Source organism: Giraffa tippelskirchi, chromosome 11 (assembly GCF_054371585.1).
Source record: "Giraffa tippelskirchi isolate mGirTip1 chromosome 11, T2T-mGirTip1v1.2.pri, whole genome shotgun sequence".
NCBI classification, from domain to species: Eukaryota; Metazoa; Chordata; class Mammalia; order Artiodactyla; family Giraffidae; genus Giraffa; species Giraffa tippelskirchi.
Window position 1 is genome coordinate 140,800,133 of NC_137285.1, and position 17,464 is coordinate 140,817,596.

General features: G+C 38.5%; 1 protein-coding gene across 12 annotated transcripts in view; it reads right to left on the bottom strand.

Annotated features, from left to right (window-relative positions):
• LRRC4C (leucine rich repeat containing 4C) overlaps positions 1-17,464 on the bottom strand; it is a 1,846,189-nt gene that overhangs the window by 371,354 nt on the left and 1,457,371 nt on the right. The gene's annotated exons all lie outside the window — the stretch shown is intronic.

The following is a 17,464-nucleotide window of genomic DNA, read 5'->3' on the forward strand; positions in this document are numbered from 1 at the left end:
TCCAGAAGGATGGGATGGGGAGGGAGGTGGGTGGGGGGTCCAGGAAGGGGAACACATGTAAACCCATGGCTGATTCATGTCAATGTATGGCAAAAACTATTAAAATATTGTAAAGTAATTAGCCCCCAACTAAAATAAATAAATTTATTTAAAAAAAAAATGAAACAGCTAACATAAAAGTATTTTGTGATTTTAGGTTATAAGAAAAATTAGCAGTCTGTGGTCCATAAAGCAGTCACTGAAAGCACTGTATCATAATCCTGTTTGTGTGCATGTGCAGTCAGTGGTTCGGTCAGGTCTGACTCTTTGTGACCCCATGGACCGTAGCCCACCAGGCTTCTCTGTCCATGGGGTTTCCCAGGCAAGAATACTGGAATGAGTTTCCATTTCCTTCTCCAGGTGATCTTCCTGACCCAGGGATCGAACCTGCATCTCTTGCATTGGTAGGTGGATTCTTTACCTCTGCACCACCTGGGAAGCCAACCCAATTAGTTTAGTGATGCTATTCGGCATGGGGCTTCCCAGGCAGCGCTGTATGTAAAGAAACCACCTGCCAATGCACTAGATAAAAAAATGTCTTTTTTAAATTTAATTTAATTTTATTCAATTTTTAAAAGTTACTCTCCATTTACAGCTATTACAATATGTTGGCTATACTCTGTGTTGTACATTACATCCTTAAGCCTATCTTACACCCATTAGGTTGTACCTCTCTCCCTCCCACCCCTGTAATGCCACCACTGCAGCTGGTAACCACAAGTTTGATCTCTATATCTGTAAAGCTGTTTCTTTTCCATTTTATACACTAGTTTGTTGTACTTTTTAGATTCTACATAAAACCGATATCACACTGTATTGCCTTTCTCTTTTTGACTTATGTCACTTAGCATAATGTCCACCAAGTTCATCCATGTTGCTGCAATTGGCAAAATTTTGTTATTATTTATGCTGAGTAGTAATCCACTGTAAGTATATATATATGTACATATACATGTATATATATATATATAATATACACATTTTCTTTGTCCATTCATATATTGATGGACACATATTTGTTTCCATATTTTGGCAACTGCAAATAATGCTTGCTCTGAACATTGGGGTGCAAGTATTTTTCAAATTAGTTTTTGTTCTTTTCACACATATATACAGGGAATTGCTGGGTCATGTGGTACTGTTTTCCAAAGAAGCCACACCAATTCACATTCCCACCAACAATGTACAAGGGTTCCCTTTTCTCCACATCCCTGCCAACACTTTTTATTTGTGTGTTTTTTTATGATAGCCTTCTGATAAGTGTGAGGTGATATCTCATGGTGGTCTTGACCTGCATTTCCCTGATGATTAGTGATGTTGAGCGTCTTTTCATGTGTTTGTTGGCTATCTGTATCTCCTCTTTGGAAAAAGTGTCCTTTATTCAATAATTTATTCATTTTTCTTAAAACACATTTAGTTATTCCAGTAATCTTTGGAAGGAGCTGAGATGCGATGAGTTGTCTTTTAGGAATATAATCTACAATGAATAAGCCAGATAAGGTACCTGTTCTCTTGGGTCTTATGTTCCAGGGAGGAGTCAGGGTCAATATGCAAATATGCAAACAAAACATATGACAATTACAGATGGTTGTGAGTATAGCAAAGAATGCCAGTATGGCAGTGAAGGAACAGGGTAAGCCAACTTTAGGTGTTGCATATATGGCATGGAAGAAACTAACCAAATTTACATATAAAATGAACAAAGTAAATTGGATCACATTAAGCTGCCAGGTGAGCTCACTTCTTTCAAACATAGTGTCATGCACACATTACAGACTGCCATCTATAAATCTCTTGAAAGCTGTTGTTGAAGCCCAGGGCAGGGAAATAAAAAATATGCTTCAGTGGCATATTAAATATTTTGAATTAAAGTTATCTGAGAAGCAGGTGGTGGGAAAAATAATACTAAAAAAGGGGGAAAAAAACCCCACTCTGACCCTCCTTTCTTCCCCTGAAAGTTAGAAACAAATTTCCCATGTAAAACCCTCTCTTCTATACCAGGAGGACAGAAAGCATCCTTATAGCAGAGTTAGGGAATTTCAAGGAAAAGAATGCTGTAAAAAAATACTATTACTTTATTCATCTGCTACCTGAAGCACAAGCACCCCCCACCCCTGTTTTGTTAAATCTCCACAAATAAATGCTTTTGTCTAAAATGACATAAAAACAGCTTGTTGTGGTCATTTTAGGGGTCCTACTTCTATGAGAACTCCATGCACATAAATTCAATTTTAAAAAAATCTGTCAATCTGTCTTGTGTCAATTTAACTATTAGACCAGCCAGAAGAACTCAATGGGGTAGTGCAGACTTTTCCTCTTCTCTGACACTTGGCAGGGTCTGCCGGATACTGGCTGGACCATGCTCCCCTACTCCCCTCCCCCACTGCTCCTGGGACCCCTGATCATGGTCAGCAGACCCTAAGACTTCTTATACCAAGTCAGCTTCCTGACCTGTGCCTGCCAGGTCAGATAGAAGGAAAAAGTGGCAAGAGTCCTTTTTCTCTCTTCTCTCTAAACTTAGATTAACTGGAGAAAATATTTGTGAAATGGGATCCTTGGGTCATGGTGACTCAATTTTTACTGATGCTTTCCTCCCAGAGGTGGTCATTATTTTCCTTTGCTTTTGTGTGCCATGTCTTTTGTCATAGGAGGAAGAACCATAGAAAAGAACAGTAGATAGAGACCCATTATAAATCTGCTTTATTGACTACGCCAAAGCCTTTGACTGTGTAGATCACAACAAACTGTGGAAAATTCTTCAAGAGATGGGAATACCAGATCACCTGACATGCCTCCTGAGAAATCTGTATGCAGATAAAAAAATAACAGTTAGAACTGGACATGGAACAACAGACTGGTTCCAAATTGGGAAAGGAGTATGTCAAGGCTATATATTGTCACCCTGCTTATTTAACTTATATGCAGAGTACATCATGGGAAATGCTGGGCTGGAGGAAGCACAAGCTGAAATCAAGATTGCTGGGAGAAATATCAATAACCTCAGATATGCAGATAATGCCACCCTTATGGCAGGAAGTGAAGAACTAAAGAGCCTCTTGAAAGTGAAAGAGGAGAGTGAAAAAGTTGGCTTAAAGCTCAACATTCAGAAAACTAAGATCATGGCATCCGGTCTCATCACTTCATGGCAAATGGGTGGGAAAACAATGGAAAGAGTGAGAGACTTTATTTTTCTGGGCTCCACAATCACTGCAGATGGTGATAGCAGCCATGAAATTAAAAGATGCTTGCTCCTTGGAAGAAAAGCTGTGGCCAACCTAGACAGCATATTAAAAAGCAGAGATTTTACTCTGCCAACAAAGGTCTGTGTAGTCAAAGCTATGGTTTTTCCAATAGTCATGTATGGATGTAAGAGTTGGATTATAAAGAAAGCTGAGCACTGAAGAACTGATGCCTTTGAACTGTGGTGTTGGAGAAGACTCTTGAGAATCCCTTGGACAGCAAGGAGATCCAACCAGTCAATCCTAAAGGAACCCAGTCCTGAATATTCACTGGTAGGACCAATGCTGAAGCTGAAGCTCCAATACTTTGGCCACCTGATACGAAGAACTGACTCATTGGAAAAGAACATGATGCTCAGAAAGATTGAAGGTGGGAGGAGAAGGGGACAAGAGAGGTTGAGGTGATTGGATGGCATCACTGACTCAATGAACATGAGTTGGAGCAAGCTCTGGGAGTTCGTGATGGGCAGGGAAGCCTGGCATGCTGTGGTCCACGGGGTCACAAAGAGTCAGACACGACTGAGCGGCTGAACTGAACTGATAAATCTGATATTTGAGCTGGCCTCACAGACAGGTAGGTGTGTTCATGCCTCATCAGATTAAGGCTTGTTTAAACAAGGCTTGAGGAGAAGGCAATGGCACCCCACTCCAGTACTCTTGCCTGGAAAATCCCATGGACGGAGGAGCCTGGTAGGCTACAGTCCACGGGGTCGCTAAGAGTCGGACACGACTGAGAGACTTCACTTTCACTTTTCCCTTTCATGCACTGGAGAAGCAAATGACAACCCACTCCAGTATTCTTGCCTGGAGAATCCCAGGGACGCGGAGCCTGGTGGGCTGCCGTCTATGGGGTCGCACAGAGTCGGACACGACTGAAGCGACTTAGCAGCAGCAGCAGCAATCAAGGCTTGTGGGTGTTTCATGTAAAAACTGGATGGGGTTTTTCCTTCTGTCTTGTTCTATATCCTTAGACCTTAGCCTTGTGACAGTGAGAATATGCTCTCTGCTCTCTGCCATCTAAAAGGTGCACTTACTGGGGTGCAACTGGTTACCAGTTGAGTAAAATGGAGTTCCGAGCAAGAAGTCAAACAGCAGTCTCTTTGTCCAGCCACTCCAGCTCTTAAGGAATTTTGTCATAAGTGTTCCTAGTCCATAAGTGGCCTTTGTAAGATTGAGTAATCTTCCTTACTTATTTATTAGTGGTAGAAAAGTGTCATTCCAGTAGCCTGTTCAGTGTCATAGATTGGTGGGTCTATAACTAGAGGTGTCACACATTCTCATGGGAAATGGGAGATACCATTTTCATGACACCATTCTTAGAACTTGTAGCAGCACTGAGTTTTACTTTCTTAGGCTAGCTCTGGAAGGAAACCAGAAGCTTTACAAAAGCTTCTTGCAAACATGTTTTATCTTCATTGTAAATCTCCTTTCTTAAAGGGAAAAAAAAAAAGTCATCTACGTCCTCAGCAATTCCCCAGACCCTCCCACAAGGAGATAAGAAATAGACCCTCTGGAAGCCCATATTCAAGGGCTAACAGAAAACAACCATCTTCGTCTTGAAAATCTCTAAAAACCAGAAGTACAATCCTAGAAATAAGACAAAGCCCACCTATCTCTACCAATTCCCAAACTCACTAATTCCTCAAAATGCTTATAGATATTATAAAAGCTTAGGATACAGAGCAAAATTGTCCCATTCTTGAGGAGAAATAAAGAAATCTTTGAAAACAGATTTTATGTATGGTTAGGTCTAAGACTGGAATAAATTTAATTAAGGAAGTGAGCTTTAATATACAAAGTTAGCAGATGCAAAATTAATATTTAGTTTTTCTCTCTGTTAAAAGAACAAAGTTTTCTTAGATTATTGATCTGCTCTTAATGAGAAATTGTAAACAAAGATTTTCTTTACCTTTAATGTAATCTGTCTAGAAAAACTTGTCTTTAACATGTCTTTGATTACTTAGGGAAAAAAACTGAGCCCTTTCAATATACAAGAGTTTCACAACTATTTACATTTCTTTATTTTCCCATAAAGCCTTTGTCACTTTGATTAAATGGATAACTAAACATTATTTTACGACATGATTCTATTTGATCATTTTAAAACCTTTCTGGTATCCTTGACAAACTTCCCCCAAATCAAATTCTAAATGAAGTCTTATTGACCGAAAAATAACTTCGGGTTTTTCCAAAGGGCTCCTGGAACACCTCCAAAGATTTGTTTTCTTTCCTTATGAGAGATTAAATGAATTAGGCTTATTTGGTATGTTAAATTATATAGGAAGTATTGTTAAGTATTGTTAAATTACGGTTAAAATTCTTAGATTATATTGTATAAGTAAATGTTATTAATATAAATGTTCTAAAGATCATATGAAATTTTTGAAATTTGAATATATCCAAACATAATGTTATCAGCCACAGTTACAGTTATTATCTTAAGATATTGTATGTTACAGTGATAACCAAATATCCTTGTCAGTTGCATTGCAGTGAAACATATGTAATAATGGACATTTTAAAATCATTTATCATTCACAAACAGTTACTGTTTTTTTTTTATTGAAGGATAATTGCTTTACAGAATTTTGTTGTTTTCTGTCAAACCTCAACATGAATCAGCCATAGGTATACATACCTCCCCCCCCTTTTGAAACTCCCTCCCAACTCCTTCCCCATCCCACCCCTCTAGGTTGATACAGAGCCTCTGTTTGAGTTTTCTGAGCCATACAGCAAATTCCCACTGGCTATCTATTTTAAATATGGTACTAACACGCTAGTAAAGTAATGCTCAAAATTCTCCAAGCCAGGCTTCAGCAATACACATACCATGAACTTCCAGATGTTCAAGCTGGTTTTAGAAAAGACAGAGGAACCAGAGATCAAATTGCCAACATCAGCTGGATCATCGAAAAAGCAAAAGAGTTCCAGAAAAACATCTATTTCTGCTTTAATGACTATGACAAAGCCTTTGACTGTGTGGATCACAATAAACTGTGGAAAATTCTGAAAGAGATGGGAATACCAGACCATCTGACCTGTCTCTTGAGAAACCTGTATGCAGGTCAGGAAGCAACAGTTAGAACTGGACATGGAAAAACAGACTGGTTCCAAATAGGAAAAGGAGTACGTCAAGGCTGTATATTGTCACCCTGCTTATTTAACTTATATGCAGAGTACATCATGAGAAATGCTGGGCTGGAAGAAACACAAGCTGGAATCAAGATTGCCAGGAGAAATATCAATAACCTCAGATATGCAGATGACACCACCCTTATGGCAGAAAGCGAAGAAGAACTAAAGAGCCTCTTGATGAAAGTGAAAGAGGAGAGTGAAAAAGTTGGCTTAAAACTCAACATTCAGAAAACTAAGATTATGGCATCTGATCCCATCACTTCATGGCAAATAGATGGGGAAACAGTGGAAACAGTGTCAGACTTTATTTTGGGGGGCTCCAAAATCACTGCAGATGGTGATTGCAGCCAAGAAATTAAAAGACGCTTACTCCTTGGAAGGAAGGTTATGACCAACCTAGATAGTATATTGAAAAGCAGAAACATTACTCTGCCAAAAAAGGTCCGTCTAGTCAAGACTATGGTTTTTCCAGTAGTCATGTATGGATGTGAGAGTTGGATGGTGAAGAAAGCTGAGCGCTGAAGAATTGACGCTTTTGAACTGTGGTGTTGGAGAAGAGTTGAGATCCCTTGGACTGCAAAGAGATCCAACCAGTCCATCCTAAAGGAGATCATTCCTGCGTGTTCATTGGAAGGACTGATGTTGAGGCTGAAACTCCAATACTTTGACCACCTCATGCGAAGAGTTGACTCACTGGAAAAGACCCTGATGCTGGAAAGGATTGGCAGCAGGAGGAGATGGGGACGACAGAGGATGAGATGGCTGGATGGCATCACCAACTCGATGGACATGGGTTTGGGTAGACTCCGGGATTTGGTGATGGACAGGGAGGCCTGGCATGCTGCGATTCGTGGGGTCACAAAGAGTTGGACACGACTGAGCGACTGAACTGAACTGAACTGAATGTAAGTTTCCATGTTACTCTTTCCATACATTTCACCCTCTCCTTTCCTCTCTGCATGTCCATAAGTCTATTCTCTATGCCTGTTAGATGCTTTTACAAAAGCTTCTTGCAAACGTGTTTTATCCTCAGTGAAATTCATGGAAATGTGCCTGCAAGCGGGCTAAGTAGCTTCAGTCATGTCTGACTCTTTGTGACTCTATGGACTATAGCTGTCAGGCTCCTCTGTCCATGAGATTCTCCAGGCAATAATACCAGAGTGGGTTGCCATACCGTCCTCCAGGGGATCCTCCTTACCCAGGGATTGAACCTGAGTCCCTTACATCTCCTTCATTGGCAGGTGGTTCTTTACCACTGGTGTAACCTGGTAAGCCCCTCATGGAATCAATAAAACCACTTGGACAAATAGCTTTACGGGGTTCCCAGCAGCCTAACCATGTGAATAAGGAAGGTCCCTTCCCAAAAAGGCAAGGAACGTCAGAACATTTGAGGGACCTCAAGAAGAAGAATTCACACAAAACTATTTGTTAGACCAGCCGAAAGAATTCAAGAGGGGTAGAGGAAAATTTCTTCACTCCAACAGTGTTGTTCAGTCGCTCAGTCATATCTGACTCTTTGCAACCCATGGACTGCAACACGCCAGGCTTCCCTGTCCTTCACTGTCATACACTATGCAATACATGTTGATTCATCATTTTCTATTGTAAGAAAGAAAACCTGAAGTTCATCATTTTCTTGCAAGATTTTTATGAAAAAAAAAATAGTTGAGAGATTGAGGGAAAAGGAAACTATGCAGTTTTCTTAATTGGGAAGAACACAGGTTTGTGATATTAGAGATCTGGTTTCAGGCCTGCTTCTTTCCTAATTGTGATCTTGGGAAACCTTATTTTCTGCATCTGTATAACACGAGTAAATGAAAAGGTGACCTCTATTATTCCTTGCTTCTACTGGATGTATGAATCTGAATATAAACAAATACTTGTTCTGTTTAAATTGTTTTTCCTTGAAGAGAGTTAATCCTATATTTAAAAAGCAATTAAGTCAAAAGCAAAGACAGGATTAAAGTGAACTCAAGGACCATAATGAAATTTACCCTTGGTAAAACAGATATAAAGCTTTCTTTAAAATTGTTTATGACTGAAGTTGCCTAATCTAAGAAGAAAACCAAGGGGACTCTCATGTCACATATATGTGATTAAAGTCCTACAATCACTAATTAGCTGTGTAACATTGTGTGGGTTTTCCTCTTTTTAAAATCTACTTTCAGCATCATTTTTCTCATCTATGAAATAGATACAAGAATAAATGAAAATTTTCAATACACCCAGCCAAAGAAGGCATCCAGTAAATGCTAAGTTCAGGTACCTCACTTAGCAGCAACTGAAAGTGTGTTTTTCGCCTAGCACCTTCAGTGAGGATAGTAAAGGCATCTCTCTTATATTACACTAAACCTAGAAATAGCTACAATTGGACCCCAAGGACAATTTTAATAAAGGCCTGAAAGAGGATACCTAGTAGACACCTCTAAATTTCAGTTGGACTTAAGTAACAAATTTTTCAAAGGGATTAGTTTTTAAATATCTCATATAATACTGATTCATTTAATACTCTTGTTTTCAGGAAAATACCTGGCGTGATATATGAGCAGAAATGTTATATATACATTTTTCATACACTTGCTTCTTTTCATTATGTTCCTTCATTTGGTATATTTTTGCTTATTGAGTCTTTTTTCTGTTTTACCTGGCTTCCCTTGTAGGTCAGATGGTAGAAAAGCTAAGGTACTAGATGAGCCCGAAATAGGGGCAAAATACAAGGTCTTTAAAATCAGATATTTAAAAGAGATGGTTAAGTGGCTATCTGAATGACTTGCAAACATTAATTTCTTCACCTTATTTACTACCTTGTGGTGGTGGTGGTTTAGTCATTAAGTTGTGTCCAACTCTTGTGACCCCATGGACTGCAGCCAACCAGGCTCCTCTGTCCATGGGATTCCCCAGGCAAGAATATGGGAGTGGGTTGCCATTTCCTACTACCTTGTAGGAATGTAGTAAAAATATAATGAAATAATGTACATGAAAGTATTTATACATTTGTTATACCAAACAAATGACTAATTACTACTATAAAAACAATGATATCAGTTCTGTCATGTGTACTATTAAACACTTGGTTCATTGGAAATGTAAATTTTACTTGGTCGCTTACTGATAATTATATAGAATTTTAACTCAAGAATAGTATTCTGTGGCTGAAAAATCTGTTTTCTATAAACATTAAAGTAGATCCAGGAGTTTTCACATGGATTAAGCACAGCAAAAAAAAAAAAAAAAAAAAAAAAGGACATCTACTACCCAAGCTAAAGAATCTTGGGCCAATAGTACAGCCAAAACAACAGATAGCATTTTAGTACTTCTAGATTAACTTTCTGTTATAGTAAGAGGCAAGTTTAATTCTTTAGAACAAATTCTAATGAGTTTTCAGAGAGGGTGCAAGAAGTTGAAGGAGACCATTTCTTCCACCTATGAATGAAAAATATTGTCTGCTGTATCAGTAAACAAGGCATGAAGCAGGCATCAAGCCACTGCAGCAACCTCCTACCCCATGGTGTGCCCCAAGGGAATGCAGGGTGGGGACAAAATGGGCTGTCCATTGCCAAGCCCTCGACAACCGCAGCCACCCTGCAAGGGCGAGGGAACTCGGGATGGGAAAGAAAAGGATGCTGGCCCTAGATAGCTAAAGTGAATATCAAAAGAATGATTTCAATGACTCTTACATCTTCCGATACACAGAAGAGTGCTAAATTCATTAACTTGAGATGTCTGATTTTCTTTAATTAACAACAATCCTTTGAAGCTTAGACAGCCCCCTCTTTGTGGTAAAAACTCCTATATACACTGACTCCTGCCTTACCTCTTCAGAGCAGTCACTCAGAGATATCTGAGAATTGGTCTCCCCAACATTAAGTCCTAAAAAAATCCATAGAATAAAATATAATCCTCCACTTCTAGCTTGTACATATGTTTTTAGCTGACATAATCTAACCATCAGAAAAAAAAAGAAACAATAAGTTAAAAAAATAATGAAATAAAGTAAATTACAGTTTCTAAAAACCCACCAGGGTAGCTGAGGGTACCAAAAGCCCAAATAAACTAAATTAAAAGAAAGAGACAATATCTAGGTGAGAAAGATCCATGTCTGGTTTTATTCCTAATAATATGGCAGAAAAAGAGTAAATGTACCATAAATGGGGTAAAGAGAAAAAGGCCAACATTAAAGACAAACAAACAAAAAAACACTTCCATTGTCTTTGTTGGGTTGGCATGATGTCTTACAATTCAAAAGAGTCCCATTCATAGAATAAGTCTCCGTTCACCTGCACTTCTTTCCCCTGGGTCCTTGGGTCCTTGGGTGTCTATATACTCACAGAATATCCACGGCTGAGCACAGGTAAATCCTTTCCAGTTTTGCCAGCCCTTCATGTGCCCAAAGCAGTGATCTGCATCTGGGATTAGGGCATGAAAGCTGAGAAAGAATCTTGGGGAACTTTAAGCATTATTTCATGCATGGCATCAACTCATGGAAGATGGGGGACAACGCTGGAGGGAGAAGAAAAATCTCCTGTGGTGATGAAACTAGAAAAGGGATGAAGAGGGAAAACAATTCTTCAGAGGCTGAGAACATCTGTGAACATAGTAAAAAATAAACAAACAAAGAGAGAGAGAGAGAGAGGGAACTCTTCCAAGGTAAGGAAACATGTTAATGGGCTAAAGTAGAGAGCTCCCAAGTCTTGCTGCAAAGAGGCAAGATAATGTGACCCATGATTTAGAAAACTAAATCAATAGAAGCAACCACTGTGAATTAAGCAAGCAATTACGGTCAATAAAGAAAATCACACATCAGAAACTCAAGTATTCTGAATAAAAGTGGATAAACATGGAAGATTGAAATAGCTGTTGACTGATTGCAAAAAAAAAAAAATGGAAGAAAAAAGGCAAAATTATCTTTAAAATAAAGAATGACTTAAAAGGAAACCCAGGGAGAGCATATTCTACCAAAAGGGGCATTGATGCTAGGAATTAGAAGAATCCCAGATAAATTAAATCAAAGTAAGAAGTAGGTAAAAATTATAGTTAATGTAATTGATTATAGAAGCTAGGCAATGGATAGTCAATATACATATTGCATGATTCTTTGAAGAGAACAAACATAATAACATAAACAAAACTAACATTTAGAACCAAAATCTAAGAAACTCCAGAAATTTAAAAAAAAAAAAAAAAAAAAAAACCACAATTCATTATTAAAAGAGAAGCAACTGGCCCTAAAATGTTAAAAAGAAAATGCTTAACTCATAATAAGTATTATGCAAACTAAAACAGTAGTGAAATGCTATGTCATACCCATAAATTTGGCAAAAATTTATGTTTGACAATATCTCTATTGGAAAGACTGGAAAGAAACAGATATTCTCATATATCTGGTCTGAGTACAAAATGTACATGTATGATGTTTAAAAACTTTCCAATACCTCATAAAAATTTTTTTGTTCTCTTATTCAATAATCTCACTTTTAGGAATCTCTACTAAAGATACATCTTCAGAAATAAAATAGGCACAAGATTATTCACTGTAGCATTATTTCTAATGGTAAGATATTTTAAAGAATTCCAGTGTCCATCCACAGGGGACAGAAAAACAATGGAATATTATGACATCCTAAAAAATAGACACTCAAATATGGAAATGAGTCAAGGGAGTTTTTTGTATCCTGTTTTGGAGTTATCTCCAAGAGAAAGAGGGCTTCCCAGGTGGCACAGTGGTAAAAGAATCTGTCTGCCAATGCAGGAGACACAAGAGACCTGGGTTCAATCCCTGGGTAGGGAAGATCCTCTGGATTAGAAAATGGCACCCTACTTCAGTATCTTGCCTGGGAAATTCCATGAACAGAGAAGCCTGGTGAGCTACAGTCTATGGGGTCGCAAAGAGTCAGAAATGGCTGAATGACTGAATGTATGTGTACATATTCATTGTGGCAAGAGGGGTCAGAGGGTGGCATGCAAATAACAAAATTTATTTACAAAGTCTACTGTTAATATACTACTGATTATACAACTAGAGTATATTAACAGTAGGGCAATGCCAAAGGAAGTTCAAACTCCATACAGTTGTGCTCATTTCACATGCTAGTAAGGTCATGCTCAAAATCCCTCAAGCTAGGCTTCAATAGTATGTGTATCAAGAAATTCCAGATGTACAAGCTGGATTTAGAAAAGGCAGAGGAACCAGAGATCAAATTGCCAACATCCGCTGGATCTTCAAAAAAGCAAGAGAGTTCCAGAAAAAACATCTATTTCTGCTTTATTGACTATGCCAAACCCCTTTGACAATGTGGATCACAATAAACTGTGGAAAATTATTCAAGAGATGGGAATACCAGACCACCTGACCTGCCTCCTGAGAAATCTGCATGCAGGTCAGGAAGCAACAGTTAGAACTGAACATGGAACAATGGACTGGTTCAAAATTAGGAAAGGAGTACATCAAGGCTGTATACTCTCACCTTGTTTATATAACATATGCAGAGTACATTACACAAAATGCCAGGTTGGATGAATCACAAGCTGAAATCAAGATTTCCTGGAGAAATATCAACAACCTTAGATATGCAGATGATACCACCCTAATGACCGTAAGGGAAGAGGAACTAAAGAGACTCTTAATGAGGGTGAATGAGGAGAGTGAAAAAGCTGGCTTAAAATTCAACATTCATAAAACTAAGATCATGGCATTCGGTCCCATCACTTCATGGGAAATAGATGAGGGGAAAGTGGAAATAGTGACATATTTTATTTTGGGGGGCTCCAAAATCACTGCAGACAGTGACTGCAGTTCTGAAATTAAAAGATGCTTGCTCCTTGGAAGAAAAGCTATGACAAACCTAGACAGGATATTAAAACGCAGAGACATTACTTTGCCAACAATCGTCCATATAGTCAAAGCTATGGTTTTTCCAGAAGTCATGTACAGATGTGAGAGTTGAACCATAAAGAAGGTTGAATGCCAAAGAACTGATGCTTTTGAACTGTGTTGCTGGAGAAGACTCTTGAGAGTCCCTTGGACAGTAAGGGGATCAAACTAGTAGATCTTAAAGGAATTCAACCTTGAATATTCATTCAAAGGACTGACACTGAAGCTGAAGCTCCAATACTTTGGCTGCTTGATGTGAAGAGCTGACTCATTGGAAAAGACCCTGATGCTGGGAAAGACTGAGGGCAGGAGGAGAAGGGGATGACAGAGGATGTGATGGTTGGATGGCATCACCGACTCAATGGACATGAGTTTGAGCAAACTCCGGGAGATAGTGAATGACAGGAAAGCCTGGCGTGCTGCAGTCCATGGGTTGGCGAAGAGTAGGACATGACTTAGCTACTGAACAATACCATGCAGTTAGGATTAACTTTTAAATCTCACAGTATAACATAAACAAGCAAATTTTAAATATTATTGGGCAAAAAAGTTTTTAGTGTCAGAGAAAAGACATATAAATTTGCTAGCATCATTTACTGAAACAGCCTTGTAAGAATAGCATACTGGAAGACCTGCAGTTCAGATATTGGCTAATTCCAAGCAGGGAAAGCAGGGAGGATGGAGAGTGAACCTGGGACTTCTAGCTGCACCTGAAAAATCACACGGGGTTCTAAGAAAAAGACACATAAGCCAACTTAGAGGGTCACTTTCTGGCTAAATTTGACATTGTTTAAGCCTAAAAAGAAAAATGATACTTGATTTTAAAACATTGAAAGAATAAAAAAATATGGTAATAATTAAAACAAAGGAGGGAAACACACACACCCCTTTTGTGTGATGGCAATCACTTTTGCCATCAGTGGTAGTGATGTTATGCCAATGTGTTAATATGAAAATTAGTAACAAAATGTAATTAAACATTACCCTTTAAAAGAAAACATTATATGTTCATATTCTGCTGTTGTGGCAAATTATTTCCTCAGAAGAACACTTGCTAATATGTGGGATGAATATGATACAAAAAACATTATTTTCAAATCCCCTCAAAACCATCCTCCCTGGTGGCTCAGACAGTCAAGAGTCTGCCTGCAATGCAGCAGACATGAGTTCGATCCCTGGGTTGGAAAGGTCCCCTGAAGAAGGAAATGGCAACCTACTCTAGTATTCTTGCCTGGAAAATACCATGGACAGAGGAGCCTGGTGGGCTACAGTCCATAGGGTCGCAAAGAGTTGGCCACAACTGAGTGACTAACACACACACTCAAAACTCATTCTTCCAGAAAGTGATGAATGCTAAAACCAGTAGTCTCATGGCACCAAAGAATCATCCTAGTTTATTTGCTAATATCCAAGAGAAAAATAAACCTTCTCAAAGAAACAATCTGCCAACTGTACTTTTACAAAGTTGTCAGACTTAGAATCACTAATATTGACACAATCTGACAATATATGCCTCCTGATATGAGGCAAAATACACAGCATTGCTTTTCACGTCTTTTTGCCAAAGGTAAAATATCAAGCCTTTAGATACAACTTACACTTTACAATATAAAGGAGATAGGAAAAAAAGTTAACAAATTCCACAAGGAAACAATCTGACAAAGATAGAATATAAAACATCCTATTGGACAATTGGCCTGCTTTCTTCAAAAAGTCAGTATCGGGGGAAAATGAGGAACTGTAGATTAGAAAAGCCTAAAACATACCTAATAAATATGATACATGAACTTAAATTTGTTTAACTCTCTGGTTTTAAAAAATATTCTATTGGATTTTTTTGAGGAAAAGGAGGAAATTTAAGCGCTAATGCCTGCATTAGCTAATATTAGAAAATTATTATCTTTTAATTGTGATACTATTGATGTGAGGAATATTCTTATTTTTAGAAGAAACTTGAAGGTTTTATAGTAAACCATCATGAGTTGTGTGGTTTAATTTCGATCTCTCAGTTTGTTGAAAAAATTAGATAGATAATAAAGATAGATAAAAGGATAAATGGAGTAGTAATTATGAGTAAATATTATTAAATGCAGTTACTTTTCAAATGAGATAATTATTACTATTCTTAATAACTTAAAATTCTTTGAATGTTTGTACATTTTCATAATAAAAGTTTTATTATGATTACCTCTAATGTAAATATCTCCAGAGGAGAAATTAAATCTTTGGATGATATTCACATTGGAATGGCTTTCTGGTTAGCCTGGTTTTAGTGAGCTGACTAAACAATGTTCACTCTCTCCATCTGTTTGATATTAGAAAGTAGAAACTGTGTCCTACTGGAAACTTCCTCTGCAAATTGGGGAAACCAGTGTGGGTAAGCAAAGTTATTTGCTGGAGCACCCCAGAAAGCCATTTAATTCTTTTTTATTCTTGTTTTGTTCCAGTTGAAAGGTAAACTCAGTGACTAAAAAGGTTTGGCTATACTAGTTCATGAGGAAACTTGCCAAGGATTGTGGACTAAAAGATCGAAGACACCCAATCCCCGTGTGTGTGTGTGTGTATGAATGTTTTACTGTTACACTTAATTTAATGAGAGAAAAATAAAACTTTTGTGTTCATACTACTGTAGCTTTAAGGTTTCTATTATTTTTAGTTTAACCTAAACCTAACAAATACAGCCTTTATAGAAATTTTCCTGTCCAGATTCTGGTTGTGGCTCTGTAAAGAAAATTTTCATGGCTATCTGTTGTAGCCTGATTGACGGTCTTTAAACTATATCCATGTTACCTTATGTGGCAAAAAAAAAGACTTTGCAGATGTACTTAAATTAAGAATCATGAAATGCAGAGACTATCCTCAGTTACTAGGTGAACTTTTAATGAAATCACATGCATTCATAATCCCTCTTACAAAGAGAGAGAGTCAGAGAGTAATCAGAGAAGGCAATGTGACCAGGAAGACAGACATTGGTTTGATGCTCGCAAAGCCAAGGAATCCCTGGAGTCACCAGAAGCTGGAAGAAGCAAGAAATGCGTTCTCCTGTACAGCCTGCCAAGGGGAGCAGCCTGGCCAGAACTCCCATTTCAGTCCAGTGAAATTGATAATGGGCCTTTGGCCTCTAGAATAGTGAGAATATAAATTTCTGTTGTTTAAGCCATGTAGTTTGTGGTGAATTTGTTACAGCAAATACAATATTTCCACAGGTAGAAGCAGTTAGCCAGGTTCATGCTTTGTATTTTTTTTCACATTTATAGCATCTCAACTGGATTGTATTCTACACTTTGGCTAAATGTTCACATTAAATCTTACATTAAGATCCGATTAAAGACACATTCTAAGGCAAAATTAAAGAGTTCTACATTCTCTGGGATTCCCTGGTGGCTCAGCTGGCAAAGAATCTGCTTGCAATGCAGGAAACCTGGGTTTGATCCCTGGGTTGGGAAGATCCCCTGGAGAAGGGACTAGCTACCCACTTCAGTATTCTGGCCTGGAGAATTCCATGGACTGTACAGTATAGTTCACGGGGTTGAAAAAAGTCAGACACAACAGAGCGACTTTCACTTATACTTTCTACATTTTCTGATATTTCCAATAACAGCAAAAACAACTATCAGCCACTGATTGCTTCCTCTGCGACGGTGCTCGCTTATCTCAACTAATCTGAACAACTTAATGAGATAGAGTCTTCACCAGTTTCCTATTTAAGGAGGAAAAAATGGTGACTTGCCCATGGCTACAGTAGTGGAAGGGTCCATCTCAAGGTCAGAGTTGTCTGACTCCACAGTCTATACTTTTAAGCAACATAACTCACTATCTCTGAAAACGAAGACTTGATCTTGGACTTGAACCCACCTCAGGATACTTGATGCATGTGTCTGCGTGTGCTCAGTCGCTTGGGCATGTCCAACTCTTCGAACCCCATGGACTGTAGCCTGCCAGGCTCCTCTGTCCATGGAATTTTCCAGGCAAGAATACTGGAGTGGGTTGCCATTTCCTACTCCAGGGGATCTTCCCATGCCAGGGATCTAACCCATGTCGCCTGCATCCCTTGCGTTGGCAGGTGGATTCTTTACCACTAAGTTCCCTGGGAAGCCTTGGCATATATCAGTTATCTTCTTTTTCTAATTCATTGGCATAAAGTATGAAACAGGGCTTCCCTCATAGCTCAGTAGGTTAA